At 37.3% G+C, this 23,311-nt stretch overlaps 1 protein-coding gene across 3 annotated transcripts in view; it reads right to left on the reverse strand.

Annotated features, from left to right (window-relative positions):
• Window positions 1-23,311, reverse strand: part of TAOK1 (TAO kinase 1) — a 153,687-nt gene that overhangs the window by 96,944 nt on the left and 33,432 nt on the right. Inside the window, exon 2 of one of the 3 annotated variants that reach the window (XM_034641137.1) lies at window positions 3,229-3,386. The exons of the other annotated variants lie outside the window; for them this stretch is intronic. The gene's annotated coding sequence lies outside the window, so the exon portion shown is untranslated. The remainder of the gene's footprint in view (window positions 1-3,228; window positions 3,387-23,311) is intronic. 3 annotated transcript variants of the gene reach the window in all.

Consider the following 23,311-nt stretch of genomic DNA (forward strand, 5'->3'; position numbering starts at 1 on the left):
AAATATATAAACATCATTCAAATCACTCAGAAAGTAGCTAATTCACCAACAAATAAATAACTGGTCAAAGGATGTATGTCAGCATTCCATAAACATGTAATATAAATTACTGGGGAGAGAAGTTAAAACTTGATGGGTATGGCCATGAGTTTTGGATTCTATTTTCCTCCTTTAACTCCTGGTGGCTTTGACCTAAAAGTGCCCTGAATTACAGCAAGGAAACCCATGAAGAAATCCCCTCTTTCCATTCAAAGGACCAGAAAAGGAGATCTTGTGATCTAAAAGACTGAGGGGGGGGGGGAGCCATTATTTTCTCTTTTCTCTCCCCAGCCACAGAACTACACTGCCCCAGGAACAGAAAAAAAAAACTGTGAGAAAACCTCTCTTTGGAGAGAAAAATTGCAAAATACGGCCCCCCTCTGTTGGTCCAAAAAGTATGAGGGGAATTCCCATTATTTTTTTAAATTCCTCTCTTCTTTCCCCATTTCACTTATGGGGACTTCCAGTTATGGAGAACTCTAAATGCTCAGAGAAAAACCTGTCTTTCTGATCAGAAAAACCAGGGAAAAGTCCAGTGGAAATTGAAGAGTAAATGGAGGAAAATCATGGAGAAGAGAGAGCTGGAAAAGAGATCCCTAATTCTTTTATTTTGGTATAAGCCAAAACAAATACTGATTTGCACTTGTGTAAAGCAGACTCAAAGAAGTGTAACAAAGGCTACATTAAAGACAACTAATCTATAATATAAACCACTGCCAGGTCTCATCCTATCACTGAGAGGCACAGCACAGGGCAAATCCAAAGAGCACAGCAAAGGTTTTAGAAATAGAACTGCTACTGGAACACACCACTCACAGAAAGTGAGACAGAACTTCCCATTTAAACCAGTTGGTGTCTACTGAAACAAAGAAAAATCAACATTCTCCAAAGCATATTAAAAGGACTCAAAAATGACAACATAATATTCACAATGTCCAAGATAAAATCCAAAATTACTCTACATGCAAAACAAAACAAAACCACACACACACACACACACACACACACACACACAAAACTGGTAAATGTGACAAATTATCAAGGGAAGAGAGGACCAACAGATGCCTGTTTTGAGACGATTCATGTTGGAATTATCACACAAAGACTTAAAAGCAGTTATTATAACCATAACAAATGAGGTAATGGTTAACACTCTGGAAACAAATGAAAAGACATAAGTTCTTAGTAGAGAAATAAAAAAAAAATTTTTTTTAATCACATGAAGAATTTAGAACTGAAAAATACAGTATCATAAATGAGGAGCACCTGGCTGACAGTCTGTACAGCATGCAACTCTTGTTCTTGGCGTCGTGAGTTCAAACCCCACAGTAGGCATATTACTTATTAAACACACACACACACACAAAACTCATTGCAAGGGCTCAACTGCACAACAGAGAAGACATGACAGAGGAAAGAGTCAGTAAACTTTAAGACACAACAAAAATTAATGAAACTAAAGAACTGAGAGGAAAAAAAGATTGAAAAAACTGAACAGAGCCTTAGTGACTTGTTGGACGATATCAAATTGGCTACGTTTCAAACCACTGGTGTTATTAAGGAGAGGAAAAATAAATTAGTAGAGAAAAAAAAATTTTTTTAGTAATGTCTGAATATTTCACAGATTTGACAAAAGACATAAATTTAGAGATTCAAGAAACTCAACAAACCCCAAACAGGACAAATTCAAAGAAAATCAGGCTAGACACATCTAATCAAAATGTTAGAAAAAGATAAACTAAAATTTAAATGACAAGAAACTTTGCTAAAAAACAGTCCACAGAAAGTGGAATAATATCTTTAAGGTGATAAAAGGAAAGAACTACCAACCCAGAACATAATTCTTTATATAGCAGAAGTCTTCTACAGGAATGAAGGGGGGAGAGGTTCTTATATGATGCAAAATTAAGAGAATCTGTTGCCAACAGACCTACTTTAAAAGAAAGACAAAATATTAAACAAAAGAAAGCTAGAGTAGCTACATTAGTATTAGACAAAATAGACTTCAGAACTAAGAAAATTGAGGGATAAAGAACATTATATAATGATATGATTCCATTCATCAAATCCCAAATTTGTCTTCACCTAACAAAAGAGCTTCTAACTCATGAAGCAAAAATTGATACAACAAAGAACAGAAATAAAACAAGTCTATAATTATACTGGGAAACTCCAACACTCCTCTCTCAGAAATTCGAAGAAAAAGTAGTCTGAAAATATATAGAACAACACTATCAACCAAGTTTACCTAACGACATTTCCAGAATACTCTACTTGACAACAGAATATACATTCTTTTCAAGAGTGAATATGATATCCACACCAAGACAGATTACATTCTGGACCATAAAACAAATCTTAACAAGCATGAAAAATTTTCAATTCTTACAAAATACATTATCTGACCACAGTGCAATTACCTTTAAAGTCAGTAACAAAAATATGACTTAAAAAAAAAAAGATTTTATTTGTTTATTTGTCAGAGAGAGAGAGGACAAGCAGGGGTAGCAGCAGGCAGAGGAGAAGCAAGCTTCCCTGCAGAGCAAGGAGCCCGAGGCAGGACTCGATCCCAGCACCCTGGGATCATGACCTGAGCTGAAGGTAGACGCTTAACCCACTGAGCCACCCAGGCATCCCCCAAAATATAACTTTTTTTAAAAACCCAACAAATTTGGAAATTAAACACACACTTCTATGTAATCCATGGGTCAGTAAATAAATTTCAAGGGAAATTAGAAAAGAATACAAATTGGGGCACCTGGCTGGCTCAGTCTAAAGAGCATGCAACTCTTGGTCTTGGGATTATGAGTTCAGACCCCACATTCAGGGTACAGATTACTTAGAATTACAAAAAAGAATACAAATTAAATGAAAATAAAAATGCAACATAAAATTTGTAGGATACAATTAATACAGTGCTTACACAGAAATTTAAGGCACTAAATCTATATTAGGAAAAAAAAAGATTTCAAATAAATAATCTACACTTCTATCTTAAGAATCTAGAGAGGGGCCCCTGGATGGCTCAGTCAGTTAAGTGTCCAACTCTCTTGATCTCAGCTCAGGTCTTGATCTCAGTGTTGTGAGTTCAAGCCCTACATTTGGCTCCACGCTGGGCATGGAGCTTACATTAAAAAAAAAAAAAAAAACAAGTAAGAGAAAAACAAATAAAACCAAAAACAGGGGAACCTGGGTGGCGCAGCTGGTTAAGTGTCAAACTCTTGGTTTCGGCTCAGGTAGTGATCTCAGGATCGTTCAGAGTGAGCCCTCTGTGGGGCTTCGTGCTCGGTCCAGAGTCTGCTTGAGTCTCCTTGAGATTCTCTCTCCCTCTGCCTCTCCTCACCTCTCTAAAATAAATATATGAATAAATATTTTTAAAAACAAAAACAAAAATTGGGGCACCTGGGTGGCTCAGTCAGTTAAGCGTCTACTTTTGGCTCAGATCATAATCCCAGGGTCCCAGGATTGAGCCCCACATGAGGCTCCTTGCTCAGCAGAGAGCCTGCTTCTCCCTCTCCCTCTGCTCCTTCCTGTCCCTCTGCTCCTCTCTGCCCTGCTCGTGGTCTCTCTCTCTCTCAAATAAATAAAATCTTTAAAAAAAAAAAAACCCAAAATAAATATAAGAAAGGAGATATTAAAGAAACAGAATAGAAAACAATGAAATTAGAAAACAAAAAGCCAACATAGAAATATCAAAAAAAAAACAAGAGATGGTTCCTTTGGGTAATAAAAAAACTCAACAAAACTGAAAGACCTCTGCCAAACTAACCAAGGAAAACAAGAACAGACACAAATTAGCAAAAACAGAAATCAAAGGGGAAATATCACTACATATTCTTAGAACACTGAAAGGAGAAGGAATAGCTCTAAATTCCTGATTTAATTCACCATTCTAAACAGACTAAAGAAAAAAAAACATGATCTTATCAACAGAGGCAGAAAAGGATTTGATAAATCCAACATTCATTTATGATAAAAATGTTTTAAAAAACTAGGACTAGAAGGGAACATCACTGGGATGCCTGGGTGGCTCAGTTGGTTAAGCGTCTGTCTTTGGCTCAGGTCATGATCTCAGGGTCCTGGGATCAAGTCCTGCACTGGGCTCCTTGTTCAGCAGGGAGCCTGCTTCTCCCTCTGCCTGCTGCTCCATTAACATCATTAACCTGGCTAAGGGTATCTACAAATAACCTACAGCTAACATCATAATGATTAAAGACAAAGACTTCCCTAATGATTATATACTAAGTAAGGATATCTATTCTAATCACTCCTCTTCAACATCGTACTAGAAGTTCAGTTCACGCAATAAAGGAAAGAAAAAGAAAAGAAATATGTGATAGAAAGAAAGAAATAAAACTCTCTAGTTGATGACAATACTGTGTACATGAAAAATCCCAAGGAATATACAAAATAGTAAAATAAGAAATATTTAGATATGTCTAAAAATATCTGGATAGAATTTATATAGTAAGAACAATAAATGGGGTGCCTGGCTGGCTCGGAGCATGCAACTTTGATCTCAGGGTCATGAGTTAAAGCCCCACCCTGGGCGTAGAGCTTACTTTAAAAAAAAGAAAAAGAAAAAGAACACAAAAGGAAGAAAAATTAAATGGAGAGATGTACCACGTTAATGGACTAAATTACTCAATACTGTTATGAGGTCATTCCTCCCCAAATTAGTCCAAAAATTCATTGAGTCATAGATTCAATACAATCTTAGGCAAAATTCAACAGAATTTTTTTTGTAGATATCAACAAACAGATTCTAAAATGTACATGAAAAGGCAAAGAACCAAATTAGTCAAAACAATTTTTAAAAAGCAGAATAGAGTTGGGGGACTCACACACTGCCAGATTTCAAGACTTAATACCAAGCTACAATAATCAAGATGGTGTAGTAATGATGAAAGGATAGACACATAGTCCAATGAAACAAAACAGAAGTTCAGAAACAGACCCTCACGAATATGGTCAACTGATTTTTGACAAAGGTACAACAGAGAAAAGATCTCTTTTGAAAATGGCACCACAGTAATTAGACATCCATATGCATGAAAATGAACTTTGCCTCATACCTTAAAGAAAAATATACTCAAAACGGTCTACTTACCTCAATGTAAAAAGTTAACACTTTACATAAAACATTTAGAAGACGACACAGGAGAAAATCATTGTAACCCTAGGTTAGTCAAAGAGTTCTTAGATGTAACATCAAAAGCGTAATCCATAAAAAAGGAAAAATTGACGATGTGGACTTCACTGAAATTAAAAACCTTTACTCTTGCAAATGACACTTTTAAAAGAATGAAGTCAAACCAAAGGCTGCTAAAAAATTATTTTCAAATCATGTATCTGAAAAAGCATTTGTATCTGAAATCTATAAAGAACTCTCAAAACCCAATACTGGGGCACAGTAATGCACACTTAGATGATGAAACAATGAAGAAACTCCCAGAAGTTTTTACTGTAGTAAATGTCAGGATAGTAGTTAGTTTAGGCAAAAGGGTTGTGATTGGGCTCAGATATAAGGAGGAACATCTAGAATGGCTAGCAAAGTTCCATTTCTTGCCTTAGATAGTGATTATTACAGAGGAATTTTATTTATAATTCATTAAGCTGTATGTTTGCCAAATTTCTGGATCTGTTTGATTTTACAATAAAAAGAATGAAAACAAAAATTATATATACTGTAGTTTTCACAAAGAAGGCAATACAACAAAGTGGTATAGTTATGGCCAGTATTATGGACAACATTCATAAGTCTATACTTTCCTTATGTTCCAAATTTTCAACAATAATCACATGTTCAACTTCCACAACAAGAAAAAAAGATAAAGAAAAAATATCCACCACGTGTGCACATTCTTTGGTCTGTTAGAAGACAGAAAAAAATTAAAAATAAAATGAACACAAATAAGAGAACTCCAACATTAGAAATCCCTGAAATACTCCATTACACTGTTAGGCTAGAGTTTATAGTTATCTATTGCATAACTGCTTTTCTGTACATCCTCAAAATTCCCAAAAGTAAAGTACTTTATTATAAAATTTAGCACCATCTTGGTTGCCCTGCACCCATTCGGAATATTGCTAAACAGAGTCATCAATGTTAAAACTGACAAAGGCACTTGGATTTGAGTCTTGTCCATTTTAAAAATCTGTCATGAATAAATACAGGAAAAGAAACAGCACAGAGGAGCTTTCACAGCAACCCTAATCGTAAACTCCATTAATTTCTCCAGTATGCCGAAAATGAATATTAGGTACATGAATACCCGACATACAAGACTAATACAGCTGTATAAACTACAGGTCAGGTTTAAAAGATATAAATATTTATAATAAGTTCTTAAAGATATTATGAGACTATACATGCAATCTTCTTTAAAAAAACAAACAGGCTGTTAGGTCACATTGTTTAAATATCTAATCTCTTAGTAGGGAAAAAATATTACAGTAACTTATATCCTTCTTACTAGTATATGTGCTGCCGAAGCGAGCACTATATCCTTACTAAAAGAGAGCAGTCAAATGAAATTAACAATCCTATAAACGGCAAATGAGATCTTTTTTGTTTCTGGTTCCACAAAAAACAGACCAAAGAAGCCTATCATTTATTAGGTTATTTATGGTTGAATGTAAAAGACATAAACAATTTTTATGGGTGTTACCTGTTCAATCCTAAAACATTTATCTAAGAAAGCCCAATGAAAATCCAGTATAATTTATTTTAAAATCTCAGGTCAAATTATGATTTTCAGAATAAAGTTAACTATTCCACATTTGTAAAACACAGTCAAATAACTGACAATAACATCAGTCAAAGCAACAGAAAGATGATGGGGGAAGGGTACCAATAATCACAGCATATTCAGTATTATTTGAGGAATGCTCCTTGGATGAAGAGTGATGATGTCATGCTATTCCATCTTTTAAGAGCCTTCAGATTTTCACAAAAAGGACATTGTTGGTCTTAAGCAACTGCTTCAATACCATAAAGCCCTTTTCCCTACATCTGTTAATCAGAGGGCTCAGGCTTAGAAAACAGCCAACTCAATCAAACATTCAATCCCTTTAGAGAAAGAAAAATTGTCCCTTTACAGAGTCTAATTGGAACAAGAATATACAGATAAAATAGTAACTGATAAGACTATATAATTAAGGACTTTCTTCAAAAGAATATTACCTTATCTCTCTTTAAAAATTAAAAAAAAAAAGTAATACATGTATTTGGGGAACAAAACTTTTGAAAGGTAGGAAGGATCCACAAGAAAAAAATAAGTCCCCCAAATACCCCTATTTCTGACATACCCTTGCACAGATTACCTGTGCATGATGGTTATTAACCCTACAATGGTCTCCAAGTGTTCAAGTGAGAAAGTTACACATCTCTCATTTTAAATCAAAAGCTAGAAATGATTAAGCTAAATGAGGAAGGCACATTGAAAGCAAAGAAAGGCTAAGAGCGAGAGCTCTTGTGCCAAAAAGCCAAGTTATGAATGCAAAGCAAAAGTTCTTGAAGGAAATTAAAAGTGTTACTCCAGGGGCGCCTGGGTGGCACAGCAGTTAGGCGTCTGCCTTCAGCTCAGGGCGTGATCCTGGTGTTGTGGGATCGAGCCCCACATCAGGCTCTTCTGCTATGAGCCTGCTTCTTCCTCTCCCACTTCCCCCTGCTTGTGTTCCCTCTCTCGCCGGCTGTCTCTATCTCTGTTGAATAAATAAATAAAATCTTTAAAAAAAAAAAAAGTGTTACTCCAGTGAACACATGAGCAGTAAGGAAGGGAAACCACTTTATTGCTGATATGAAGGTGTTTTGGGGTGGTGGTGGTTGTTTTTTGTTTTTGGATATACTGTTCTTGTCGTTCCTCTTTTTTTTAAAAGTATAGCTGACACACAATGTTACCTTAGTTTCAGGTGTACAACATAGTGATTCAACAAGTCTATACATTATTCTATGCTCACCACAAGTATAGCTTCCATTTGTCACCACAGAAAACTATTACAACACCGCTGACTATATTCCCTATGTTGTATCCTCTGTCCCTATGACTTATTCATTCCATAACTGGAAGCCTGTATCTCCAACTTTGGTTCACCCATTTTGCCCATTCCACTACCCACTCCCCTCTGGCAACTGCCAATTTGTACGCTGTATTTATGGGTTTGTTTCTGCTTTTTGTCAGCTTATTTATTAATTTATCTTTATATTCCACATACGAGTGAAATCATGTTATTTGTCTTTCTCTGACTTATTTCAATTAGCATTATACCCTCTAGGTCCATCTCTGATGTTGCAAATAACAAGATCTCATTCTTTTCTATAACTGAGTAATATACCATTGTATATGTATTGCCACATCTTTATCCATTCATCTATCGATGGATACTTGGATTGCTTCCATAATCTTGGCTATTGTAAATAATGCTGCAATAAGCATAGGGATACACGTCTCTTTTCAAATTAAGTTTTCACTTTCTTTGGCTAAATACCCAGTAGTGGAATTACTGGATCATATGGTGTTTCTAGTTTCAACTTTTTGAGGAATTTCCACAGTGGCTGCATCAGTTTTACACTCCCACCAACAGTGTACAAGGGTTCCTTTCTCTCCACATCCTCACCAACATTTGTTATTTCTTGTCCTCTTCTTCTTCTTTTTTTTTTTTTTTAAAGATTTTATTTATTTATTCGACAGAGATAGAGACAGCCAGCGAGAGAGGGAACACAAGCAGGGGGAGTGGGAGAGGAAGAAGCAGGCTCATAGCGTAGAAGCCTGATGTGGGGCTCGATCCCATAACGCCGGGATCACGCCCTGAGCTGAAGGCAGATGCTTAACCGCTGTGCCACCCAGGCGCCCCTTCTTTTTTTTTTTTTAAATATTTTTAAGTAATCTCTACACCCAATGTGGGGCTCGAACTCACAACCCCAAGATCAGGGTTCAAACTCATAACCCCAAGATCAAGAGTCACATGCTCCACCAACTGAGCCACCTAGGCACACCAATTTCTTGTCTTTTTAATGCTAGCCTTTCTGATAAGTGTGAGGTGATATCTCACTGTGCTTTTGATATGTATTTCCCTGATGATGAGTAATGTTGAGCATCTTTTCACATGTCTATTGGCCATCTGTATGTCTTCCTTGGAAAAATGTCTATTCAGTTTCTCTATTTTTAAATCAGATTATTTGAGGGGTTTTTTGTGTTGAATTATATAAGTTCTTTATATATTCTGGATACTAACATGATATGGAGAATGTTTTAGTGGTTTGGATAGAAGATCAAAAAAGCCACAACATTCCCTTAAGCAAAGCCTAATCCAGAGCAAGGCCCTAACTCTTTTCAATTGTATGAAGTCTGACAGAGTTGGGGAGGCTGCAGAAGAAAAGTTTGAAGCTAGCAGAAGTTGGCTCATGTCTAAGAAGGGAAGGTGTCTCTATACCATAAAAGTGCAAGGTGAAGCAGCAAATGCAGATGTAGAAGCTGCAAGTTATTCAGAAGATCTAGCTAAGATAATTAATGAAGGTGGCTACACTAAAAACAACAGATTTTCAATGTTGATTAAACAGCTTTATATCAGAAGAAGATGCCTTCCAGGACTTTCATAGCTAGAGAGGAGAAGTCAGCGACTGGATTCAAAGCTTCGAAAGATAGGCTAACTCTCTTGCTAGGGGCGAATGCAGCTGGTGACTATAGGCTGAAGCCAATGCTTACTGACTGTTCTGAAAATCCTAATGCCTTTAAGAAGAATGCTAAATCTACTCTGCCTGTGGTCTATAAATGGAACAAAGCCTGGATGACAGCACATCTGCTTACAACATGGTTTACTGAATATTTTTAGCCCACTGCTGAGAACTATGGCTCAGAAAAAAAATTCCTTTCAAAATATTACTGCTCATTGACAATGTGTCTGGTCACCCAAGTATACAGAAATATACGATGAGATTAATGTTGTTTTCATATCTGCTAATACAACATCCATTCTGCAGCCATGGACCAAAGAGTAATTTCAACTTATGAGTCTCATGATTTGAAAATACAATTTGTAGGGGCACGCCTGGGTGGCTCTGTCAGTTAAGCATTTGACTCTTGGTTTCAGCTCAGGTCATGATCCATGATCTTGTGGGATCAAGCACTACATCAGGCTCTGCACTCAGCGGGGAGTCTGCTTCCAGATTCTCTCCCTCTGCCCCTCCCCCCACTCACACACTAGTTCTAAAATAAATAAATCTTTAAAAAAATTTAAAAAGTTTCTAAAGCTATAACTACCATAGACCCTGATTAGTCTGATGGACCTAGGTAAAGTAAACTGAAAACTTTCTGAAAAGGATTCATCATTGTAGATGCCCTTAAGAACAGCTGTGATGCATGGGAAGAGGTCAAAATATCAACATTAACAGGAGTTTGGAAGAAGTAGATTCGAATCCTCATGAACGACTTTGGGGGGTTCAAGACTTCAGTGGAGGAAGTAATGGCAGATGTTATGAAAATAGCAAGAGAGTTAAAATTAGAAATGGAGCCTGAAGATATAATTAAGTTGCTATAATCACATGATAAAACTTCAACAGATGAGTTGCTTTTTTTTTTTTAAGATTTTATTTATTTATTTATTTATTAAATTTCATATATTAGAGAGCATGCATGAGCATGAGGTGGGGGGACAGAGAGAGAGGGAAAAGACTCCCCATTAAGCAGGGAGCCCAATGCAGGGCTCGATCCCAGGACCCTGAGATCATGACCTAAGCAGAAGGCAGACACCCAACCAACTAAGCCACCCAGGCACCCCTATTTGTTTATTTTGACAGAGAGATAGTGAAAGAGAGAGCACAAGCAGGGGGAGCAGCAGGCAGAGGGAGAAGCAGGCTCCCTGCAGAGCAAGGAGCCTGATTCGGGACTCAATCCCAGGACCCTGGGATCATGACCTGAGCCAAAGGCAGAGGCTTAACCAAGAAAGTGGTTTCTTGAGATGGAATCTACTCCCATTGATGCTGAGAGAACTGCTGAAATGACAATAAAGGATTTAAAATATTTCACAGAAATAGCTGATAAAGGAGCAGCAAGGTTTGGCAAAACTGACTCTAATTTTGAAAATTTTCTACTCTGGGTACAATGCTATCAAACAGCATTGCATATAACAGAGAAATCATTTGTGAAAGGAAGAGTCCATCAATGTGACAAACTTCACTGCTGTCTTACTTTAGGAAAATGTCACAGCTCCCCCAAACCTTCAGCAACCCCTAGCCTGATCAGTTAGCAGCCATCAACATCGAGGCAAGACCCTCCACCAGCAAAAAGATTATGATATACTGAAAGCTAAAATAATGGCTAGCATTTTTTAGCAATAAGATATTTTTTTTTAAAGATTTTATTTATTTATTAGACAGAGATAGAGACAGCCAGCGAGAGAGGGAACACAAGCAGGGGGAGTGGGAGAGGAAGAAGCAGGCTCATAGCGGAGGAGCCTGATGTGGGGCTCGATCCCATAACGCCGGGATCACGCCCTGAGCCGAAGGCAGACGCTTAACCGCTGTGCCACCCAGGCGCCCCAGCAATAAGATATTTTTAAATTAAGGTATGTACATTTTTAGACATAATACTATTGCACACTTAATAGACTACAGTATAGTGTAAACATAACTTGCATATGCACAGGGAAACCAAAAATTTCATTTGACTCATTTTATTGCAATACTCACTTCACTGTGGTGATCTGGAACCAAGCCCACAATATCTCTAAGGTATGACTGTATAAATGTTAGTATTATTATAGGGAATCATACTAAAATAATCAGGTCATTTAAAAAGTATTTTGTGACATATACAAATTTTCCTGTACACATAAAGACTATCTCTGGGAAGATGACTGGAAACTGATAGCATTGGTGGCCAGCACCTGAGGAAGGATGCAAGAGCCTGAGACACAAAAATGACAGGGAGACTTTACACTATTTTGTATTTTTCGAATGGTGAATGTTTTTCCCATTTAAAAACAAATGTTAACTATTAGAATAAGAAAAATTCACTTTCTGGCCACAGCATTTACATGAAACTTACATGAAATCTCATAAAGATGATTTTCTGTCAAAATGGAAATAAATTGCAAAACAACTAACCTGAATTCTTCAAAATATCATGAAAGACAAAAAGACCAGGGAAGTGTGCTAGAGGTTAAAGAAGACTAAAGACATACTGATGTAGGAAGCAAAGGCAAAAGAAAAATTAAATTTCATTACTATAAGCCCACTGACAAGTCCTTGACCCAGGCAGAGTGACATTCCTCTAGAAGCTCAGCTGCCTCAATGTTAATACTTTGCTAAGGGCAAAAGGCAATCTTAGCCCAACCCCCAAGATCCTGTAAGTCTTCTTTAACATACAAAAATTCCTTTGGAAACTTCCTTTATCTCTACCCCCCACCCCAAGATATATGCTGGCAATCCTGTAAGTCATCTTTAAAACATAAATATTCCTTTGGAAACTTCCTTTATTTCTACCCACCACCCCGCCCCCGCCCCGGCAAGATACATGTTGGCAATCATTCCCCAAGCGTGTGGCCCACCAACATACATCTGAAGGGTCTCATGACTAAGGTTTTATTAGACAGTAATAAACAGCCTTTGCCTAACAAAGGTCCTGCCTCAAGGTCCTGGAAACCCTGCTTCCAAAATTCCTGAGAGACTTATGCTATTCCCAACCCCCTCCCGAATTGAAAGCACATCATCAGCCAGTCCTCATGACCCCAGAGCAGCTCTTTCTGCCCACAGGTCCTGTTTTTGTGCTTTCATAAAACCACTTTTTAGGGGCACCTGGGTGGCTCAGTTAAGCGTCTGCCTTCAGCTCAGGTCATGATCTTGGGAGTCCTAGGATTGAGCCAAGCTTTGGGGTCCCTGCTCAAGGGGGATTCTGCTTCTCCCTCTCTCTCTGCCCCTCCCCCTGGCTCATGCTCTCTCTCCAGCAAAAATCTTAAAAAAAAACCAAAAAACAAAAATAAAAACACCTTTTTGCATCGAAGACATCTCAAGAATCCTTTCTTGGCCATTGGCTCCAAACCCCAACATTTCCTACCTTAATATGACAATTAAATGCCATGTACGGTCCTGAACTGAGGGGAAAAAAAATCCATCTTTAAAAGACATTATTGGGGCACCTGGGTGGCTCAGTCAGTTGAGTGTCTGACTCTTGATTCTGGCTCAGGTCATGATCTCAGTTGTGAAATCAAGCCCTGTGTCCTGCTCCACACTCAGCAGGGAGTCTGCTTGGGATTCTCTCTCCCTCTGCCCCTCCCCCACCCTCTGTACTCAAGCTTGCATCGCTCTCTCACTCTCTCTCTAATAAATAAATAAATCTTTAAAAAGACATTATTGTGACAATACAACTGGAATAATCTGAATATACACTGTATATCTGATAAGAGTATTGTATTGTTAAATTTCCTAACTGACACTTCTATTGTGTTTAGTGAGACAATGTCCTTGTTTTCAGGCAATACTTGCTTCAGTACTTACAGTCATGTCGGCAATTAAACACTTCAGAGGATATCAAGTGAGTGTCTATGTAATACAGCAATAGTTATATATGTTAACAATTGGTGAATCTTCATAAGGAATACAATGGGTGTTCATCATACAAATAGAGCAACTTTCCAATCAATTTTATATTTCTCAAAATAAAAAGTTAGGAGATAAGGACAACAAGGCTGGGGTGCCTCCTACAGGTCAAGGCTACCACTATCATGCCAAAGCTGCCCACTCTGGAGGATCCAAAAGCACAGGAGGTAAAAGTTCCGTACTTAAAGTTGCAGCCCATCACTATGGAGCTCAGTGTGAAAAACCCAACAACGATTTCATGCTCCAGGAGTTCCTAGTGGCTCAGTCCGTGGAACATATGACTGTAGATCTCAGAGTTTAAGTTTGAACCTCAAGTTTGGTGTAGAGATTACTTTAAAATCTTAAAAAAACAAAACAAAACAAAACAAAACTCATGCTCTGCTGCTGAAAGAGATCTGTGGTGGTGTTTTAAAAAAGGCAAGCTTGTGAACAAGTGTGCTTTGGACTTCTTTGGACAGATGAGGCTTCCAATGTGGAGCCTTTATGGAATAATGGGCCTGCATTAATTATTCCAGCCTGAGATTATTTCTTCATTGTTGCAAACAGCAGGCAAAATCTGAGGACAGTGTGTTGGACAAACTGGACTGGGTGCAACCTGACCTGGGAGAGCTGTCAGAGGTCACCAAGGGAAACAGATTGACCCTTACTAGAGTATCTCTGTCACTCAAGACCAAGATCAGAGGCCACTCCCTGAGACAGAAGACCTTAATAAGCATGCCAAACAGGGAAGCTGCCCTTTTCTCTCAACCACGGAAAGATGGGTCTACCAACCACACTCAGTCACGAACCCAGACAGTTACGTAAACTCCCACACAATTTAAACTGACCAATAAGAGTGTTCTTTCTGAGATCATAAACATTAACAAAAAAGTTAATTTATGTGACTTGGCAGTTATTCTATACCATTTCCTGCCATTAAAATGTTTAAAGGACAAAAATAATTAAATTTAAAAATTAAAAGTTGGGGAAGGGGGAAAACTGGAAACAAGCTAAAAGTCCAACAGTTTAATAACTAACACTCACTGAAAGAATGAGAAAGTATTACTTCCAATTATAATGTAAAACGCAGCAATCTGGGACACCTGGGTGGTTCAGTTGGTTAAGCATCTGCCTTTGGCTCAGGTCATGATCCCAGGGTCCTGGGATCTAGCCCTGAGTCTGCCTCCCTGCTCAGCAAGGTGTTGTCTACTTCTCCCTCTGCCCTCCCCGGCCTCGCCCATGCTTGCACTCGCTCGCTCTCTCTGAAATAAAATCTTTAATAAATAAATAAATAAATAAATAAATAAATAAATAAATAGTGGTAATTTTATTGATGATTACTTTTAAACTTTAAAGCAGAAAGGTAGGAAAACTTAAATTTGTTTTGACACTGGCAAAACCCTTATTAGGGGAAAAGAGCAAAACAAGAAAGAACCAACCAATTTTACTTTGAANAATTTTTTTTTTAAATTTCATACAGGGAGTGTTTTTTTTTTTTTTTTTTTTTTAATTTATTTGAGAGAGAGAGAGTGCACAAGAGAGGGTAGGGTCAGAGGGAGAAGCAGACTCCCCACTGAGCAGGGAGCCCGATGCGAACTCGGTCCAGGGACTCCAGGATCATGACCTGAGCTAAAGGCAGTCGCCCAACTAACTGAGACACCCAAGCACCCCAAGGTGGTATTTCCAAGAGAATATTCAATAAATACAATTGGAACAAATTTCAGATTGCAGATAGGAATGCCCTCACTATCCTCTCAGTACCCCTCCTCATGGGAAGACATTACTAATCCATCACAGCATTCTTCAAGGTCTAAGTACAGTTCCAGTCCTTATCAGCATTCCTTCATTTCATTAGAACTGAAGTAGAATGCAAAACCTATTTCCCATTTCCAAGTTTTCTACTCCAAAAAAGCTAAGTAAGATTCCCTATACCTTATACATCATATGCCAAAATTAACCAGAGGTAGACTGATGATTTAATCATAAATAAAAACTAGAAAAAATGACTTTAATATTTTCCTTATATCATAAGAACTAAAGATAAAGGGGCGCCTGGATGGCTCAGTCAGTTAACACCCAACTCTTGGTTTCAGCTGGGTTCATGATCTCAGGGTTGTGGGATTGAGCACCGCATGGGTTCAGTGCAGAGCCTGCTTGAGATGTTCTCCCTCTCCCACTGCCCCCCACCCCAACTCGTGCACTCTTTCTCTAAAATAAAATAAAATCTTTAAAAAAGAACTAAAGATTAAAAAAAAAACCCACAAAAAAGAACAGTTAATACCTATGTAAATTTTAAAACATTAAGTTTTCCCAAAACACTGTTGAAAATTAATACAAACTTCAAACTGCTAAAAATATTTTCAAACAGTTTATATGAATATAAAGTCTATTTAAAAAGAGCTCATGCAAATTAAAAAAACCAACAAAATAGGCAATTCTTAAGCAAGGTTACACTATACCAACAAAATCATACCAATACAAACAGATATGAAAACAAATGATTTTTTTCAGAAACTGAAATTTCAAGGATTTAATGGCCAAACCTAGGACTCTCAAAGGTACATATGCAAAAATGTATGACAGGGATGCCTGAGTGGCTCAGTCAGTTGAGCATCTGACTCTTGGTTCCGGCTTAGGTCATGATCCCTGGGTTGTGGAAATGGAGTCCCAACTCGGGCTCTGTTCTCAGCCTGGAGTCTACTTGAGATTCTCTCCCTCTCCCGTGGCCCCCTCCCCCCAGCTTGCACTCACTTTCCTGTGCTCCCTCTCTCAAACAAATAAAATCTTTTTTAGAAAAAGAATGTATGAGAAATAAGAATGTATACTGATTCACATTTCTGGAAAGCAATGTAGGACTAGGCATCAATATAAAAACCCTCCTGTCCTTTGAGTCAACTCTACCTATAGGAACTAATAAATAATCATAACAAATGTGTTCATAACAGCACTACTTATAAGAGCAAAATGGCTGGAAACAATCTAAAGGTCTATCACTACAGACATGAGTAAATAAATCCATTTGAATTTCTGTAAGCCATTTTAAAAATTCCAGTTTGAAAGAACGTTAATGGCATGGGATGTGGCCACAATAAAAGCTTTAATAAATCATACAAATGCAATTTTTAAAATATATAAATAAATTTATTATATTCTAAGCACTATATTAAGTACATTATATTCATTATCTAATTTATTCTCTTTTTTTAAAGATTTATTTGAGAGAGAGAGAGAGAGCAAGAGTGAGAGGGGCAGAAGGAGAGGGAGAGAGAATCTCAAGCAGATTCCTCGCTGAATGAGGAGCCTGATACGGGGCTTAATTTCGTAACGCTGAAATCAGGACCTGAGCCAAAAACAAGAGTTTGTTGCCCAACTGACTGTACCACCCAGGTGGCCCTTATTTATTATTTTAAAGATTTTATCAATTTGAGAGAGAGCACGAGCATCGGAAGGAGCAGAGAGATGAACAAGCAGACTTCGTGCTGACCACAGAGCCCAAGGCAACGCTTGATCTCAGGACCCGAGATCATGACCTGAGTGGAAATCAAGAGCCAAATGCTCAACCGACTGAGCCACCCACGCACCCCCTTAATTTATTCTCTTAAAGGCACTATTAAGTAGCTCTTAAGTAGATGTTATGAGGAATCAGGTTTTTCACTTAGTAAAGTACCTGGCACAGAGCAAATAGTAATATTTACTTTCACTATCTCCATATCACAGATTTTGAAACTCAAGATTCACAGAAACTAAGTGATTTGCTAAAATCACATAGCTAAGGGGCACATGGGTGGCTCAATCCGTTACGCATCTGCCTTCGGCTCAGGTCATGATCCCAGGGTCCTGGGATTGAGCCCCACAAGCAGGGAGTCTGCTTCTCCCTCTCCCTCCCTCTCTCACTTACTGACACTCAAATAAAGTCTTTTTTAAAAATCACATAGCTAATAAAGTGGAACAAAAATCTGAACCTAGGGGATTTAATTCTAGAATCTCCATTCTTATTTTTTTTAAGGATTTTATTTATTAAAGAGAGAGCAGGAGGAGGGCAGAGGGAGAGGGAGAAGCAGACTCCCCACTGAGCAAGGAGCCTGATGTGGGGCTTGATCCCTGGACCCTGGGATCATGCCCTGAGCCAAATGCTTAACCAACTAAGCCACCCAGGTACCCCTAGAATCTCCATTCTTAAACTATTATGCTATACAATGCCTATACATTAAAAATACACAGAAGCAATAGTTAAGGAAATACACCAAAAAAGTGATATCTCTAGGTGGTAAAATCAATGATGGCTTTTATCGTTCAAATGTTCTACATTTATATATGAATTACTTTTAAAACTATTTTTTCCAGAGAACTTTAAAATATCAGTAACACAGGGGCACGGGGCTAGCTGGCTCAGTTGGTGGAGCATGCAACTCTTGATCTCAGGGTAGTACGTTCAAGTCCCACGTTGGGTGTAGAGCTTACTTAAAAATCAAATCACTATTTTTTACATAAAATCTTTTTAAAAATATAAGTAACACAAATATCAATATTCTAATACCTAGAAGATATAAAATCTGCATCAACAGCTTAGTCCTTTTTTTTAAATAGGTACCACAATGTTTGATAAAGATTTTATTTATTTATTTGAGAGAGAGAGAACGAGTAGGAGGGAGTAGCAGAGGTAGAGGGAGAAGCAGGTTTCCCGATGAGCAGAGAACCCTACCAGGGGTTTGATCCCAGAACGCTGGGATCATGACCTGAGCCAAATGCAGACGCTTAACCAACTGAGCCACCCAGGCACCCCAAAAGCTTAGTCCTGTTAATTCAGTATCGCAGTACTTTCAAGAATGGCAACATTTTCTGATAAAGGGAAACTACTGATCAAAGCTCAATAAACAAAATGTAATAATCTTATGATAGTTTTTAAATTATTTAAAGAAATATTAGTCATAATTATCTTGTTTTTCAAGACAATATAAAGACAATAGTTGAAATACCCAATATACCCAAATGTATAAAGTAATGTTATGGTGATTTAGCAGTGCAACATCAAATGAATATGATGAAGAAATAAAGAAAATACATTCTGCTTCTGGTATAAGTATTCCTATTGTACACCTACAGTAACTTGGATAACTGTAGTTTAGGTAAGACAAGAATAATTCCTTTATTAACAAAAGAAAGGAAATATTAACTTCAATATTCAAAACAGATTGCTCTTAGGGGCACCTGGATGGCTCAGCGGGTTAAATATCCAACTCTTGGTTTCAGCTCAGGATCACGAGATCAAGCCCCATATCCAGCTCAGCACAGAGTCTGCTTGAATTCTTTCTCTTCCTCCTCCTCTGACCCTTCCCCTGCTTGCGTGCACGCACTCTCTCTCAAACAGATAAAGATAGCTCTTAAATTGTTATTTTAGAGTTAGATTAGGCTTTTTGGCACTCTTTCAACCTAGTCTTTTTGCAATGTATATTCTTAGTTCTGCCATTCTCCAAAGGGGAAAGAACTGTCCTAACACTTGTCTTAATTGCTTTCTAGATTGCAAAATCTTTTCACATCCTTTTATTAGCTCTAATAACTGAAAGCCAAACTCTATTTACATTCTTTTTTAGTAACAGTAATTCAAGAGATAACAACTGTGATAAAGCCCTGGAAAAGTACCAATCAGCTATGTTATTATAGACAGAAGAATGGACAGCCCATTTATTTACTACACAGAAAGATCAAAGATACTATAAAACTATATATTTGACATCTCCACTTGAATATCTCAAAGGCACTTCTAACTCAACATGAACAAATCTTCCTTTTGTGTGTCCTATATAAAACAAAGAGAACCAACCTAATATATCCAATTCAGCAATTCAGAAACCGAAAGTTATTTTTTGACAACTCCCTTTCCTTTACTCATAACCCAATCCACCATCATGTCTTGTAGATCTGTCCTCCTAAAACTTTTCAAATCGACCCACTTTACTACATCTCCACAGTCTCTTCCTCATTCCATCCAGGCTACTACCATAGCTCACACAGGCTACCTTACTGTAACAACTTCCTAAATGGTGTCACTGCATCCACTCTTGGCCCTTCTCAAATCCAATCTACTACAAGCAGAATGACCTTTCAAAATGCAAATCTGATTATGTCATTCCCTTTAGGTGTTCGATGCCTTTACAGTATATTTCATTTGAAACAAAAATCATTAACATCACATTTAAGAAACTGCATGATCTGACTCTACCTACCTCTTTAGCCTTAACTCCAACTTCCTGCGCTCTGATAACACAGGCCTCTCAATTTATTGTCATGCTTTTACCACAGAGCCTTGAACACACAGTAACTAAAAACACAGGTTCTAGAATTATATTACCTAAGTTCCAAAACTAGATCTGCCAACATACTAACTCTTGGCAGTTAACTTACAGGGAAGCAACTTAATCTCTCTGACCTCAGCTTTCCCAACTCTAGAACAGAGGAAATGATAATATCTATGTCATGGGGGTTTTGCAAGGGTTAAATGAAATATGTTAGAGGGGCGCCTGGGTGGCGCAGTCGTTAAGCGTTTGCCTTTGGCTCAGGGCGTGATCCCGGCGTTCTGGGATCGAGCCCCACATCAGGCTCCTCTGCTATGAGCCTGCTTCTTCCTCTCCCACTCCCCCTGCTTGTGTGCCCTATCTCACTGGCTGTCTCTATCTCTGTCAAATAAATAAGTAAAATTTTTTAAGAAAACTATGTGTAGAGAACATATTGCTCATAACCAGTAGGCACATCATGCCAAACTCCTCTACTTTCTATCTTTTCTTGTTTATTTCTCTTTATTTTTTAAAGTTTTTTTTTTTTAAATTCCAGTAGAGTATTTACTTGAAAGAGAGCAAGAGAGGGAGAGAAACCACAGAGAGAGAGGGAGGAGCAGATTCCCCACTGAGCCAAGAGCCCGATGTGGGCCCAGATCCCAGGACCCTGAGATCATGACCTGAGCCAAAGGCAGACGCTTAACTGACTGAGCCATCCAGGAGCCCCTATATCACCTCTTTTTTATCCATTCATCTATCAATGGACACGTGGGCTGCTTCCATAATCTAGCTACTACAAATAATGCCGTAATAAACACAGGGATACATGTATCCCACTGAATTCGTGTTTTTGTATTTTGAGGGTAAATACCCAATAGTGCAATTACTGGATCATAGGGTAATCCTATTTTTAACCTTTTTTTTTTTTAAGTTTTATTTACTTAAGTAATCTATACACCCAACATGGGGCTTGAACTCATGACCCCAAGATCAAGAGTTGTACTCTTCTGGCTGAGCCAGCCAGGCACCCTATTTTTAACTTTTTGAGGAACCTCCATACTGTTTTTCACAGTGGCTGCACCAGTTTGCATTCCCACCAATAGTGCACAAGTGTTCCTCTTAATCCACACCCTTGACAACACTTATTATTTCTTGTCTTTTTTATTTTTTGCCTTACTGACAGGTATGAGGTGATATCTCATAGTTTTGATTTGCATATCCCTGATGATAAGTCATCTTGATGAAGCATCTTTTCATGTGTCTGTTGGCTATCTGTATGTCTTCTTTGGAGAAATGTCTGCTCATGTCTTCTGCCCATTATTTCTTTTTTTGTAAGCTCTATACCAACGTGGGGCTTGAACTCATGACCCCGAGATCAAGAGTTACATGCTCTACCAACTGAGCCAGCCAGGCACCCCTCTTCTGCCCATTTTTGAATTGGATTATTTGTTTTTTGGGTGTTGAGCTGTATCAACTCTACATATTTTTCGATACTAACTCTTTATCAGATATGTCATTTGCAAATATCCTCTCCCATTCGGTAGGTTGCCATTTAGTTTTGTTGACTGTTTCCTTACTGTGCAAAAGCTTCTTATCTTGATGTTGTCTAAACTCCTCTACTTTCTTCAATCTCTGGTTATCATTTCCACTGGGAAAGTTTTCCCAACCCAATTCTTCTTCCAGGCACAATTAACTGGTTTTATGTGTGTGTGTGTAATGCTTCTATAAGGTTTACTAATACTCAATTAACACTTACCTCACTGTTCTGAACTGTTTACCAATCTACCTCACCCTACTACTAGGTGAGTTCCTTAAAGGCAGAGGCTATCTTAATCTTTGAATCTGATGTACCTAAAACAATGACTCTGATAGTAGGCATTCAAGAAATATCAGAGTGAATATAGAAATCAGGTGAACAATTAAAAATACGGTCTTAATACAAGAATTGTGACAGTAAATAAAAAGATTTTATGTACAACTACGTTTTTTTCAAAGTATGGTCTACAGCCACCTGTGTAAAAACTCCTAGTGTGTTTTTAAAATGCATACCTCTGGCCCCTCATCAAACCTACAGATCTACAATTTTTCATAAACTTTTTTTTTTTTGTAAACCAAAGGTTGAAAGTTGCTAGATTAAATAATGAATTAACACAATCACTACATATAATTAATGAAAATGAATAATAGAGTGGTCAAACATTACACTTCAAGGTCCTTAGAGTAATGAAGTCATTTAATTGAACCTACTATTGAATCAGAGTCAATTATTAAGCCAAGACTACTGGTAGGTTGTATTCAACATTTCTAAATAGGAGAATCTGAGGGATAAAATACAACTGTCTGGAGATTATTTCTAATAGGATATTCTCATTAACCTAGTTTGGAAGTGAAAAGGGGCAACAATTTAAAATATAAACAATTTAACCTACATCAACTTATGCCCAAACCTGAGAAGCACTATAAACAACAAAATATAAACTACTTGGATTATTTAGGACATAACTGCTCTCAATTATCTCCATTATATATTCCACTATAGTAAGATCCACCTTTAAGTTACATTTTTAAGCTTTGTGTCCTCCTTACTATTCGCCTCCCCAAAAAACAATTTAACAATACACATATTTTATGACTTTCCCTTCAATCATTACACAACTAATGGATAATCTGTAAACTAATATTTGCAGAGAAAAATGAGTCAAAACAACAAACCCTGCCTTTTTGTCATTTTTTTTTGTTCAAATAGAAGAAAAAGCTCTTGTGAGTTTTCCCAAATCTCAATATATAGTTTTCCTTTAAAACTTAAGTACAATTACTAGATAAAAATTGAATTTTTTTTTTTTTACTGTCAACAAGATCTGGCATATTGATTAGGTCTCAAAATCTCTTTCAAAAGAAAAATTGAGCATACTATATGACAGATACAAAACTCAGAACGGTAGAATCATAAAAGGTACCTTAGATATCCTTTGAGTCAATATTTACATTATGCATGAGAGCCTGAAAGGTTGAGTGGTTGCCTAAGGTCTGGAATTAAAAATCTAAATTTACTAATTGCAAGGTAATATCCTGTATTTTATCCTGGAATAGGAAAAAGGACATCAGTGGAAAAATCTGGATAAATCTGAATAAAGTCAATAATTTAGTTAATAGTTTTGTATCAGTATTAACTTCATAATTTCGACAAATATATCCATTCTTATTTAAAACATTAACATTACAAGAAGCTGAATGAAAGGTACATGAGAATTCTGTAACTAATTTTTCTGTAAATCAAAATTGTAAAATAAAAATAAAAGGCTTACTTTAAAAACTCTAAATCTAAAACTAATTTCTAATCCAGAATGCTTCCTGTTTGCATAACATTCCCTACCAGAAAGGCATTAAATTCTAACCAGAGATTTAAAAAAAAAAATTTAAAAAA

Source organism: Ailuropoda melanoleuca, chromosome 13 (assembly GCF_002007445.2).
Source record: "Ailuropoda melanoleuca isolate Jingjing chromosome 13, ASM200744v2, whole genome shotgun sequence".
In the NCBI taxonomy this organism is placed as follows: domain Eukaryota; kingdom Metazoa; phylum Chordata; class Mammalia; order Carnivora; family Ursidae; genus Ailuropoda; species Ailuropoda melanoleuca.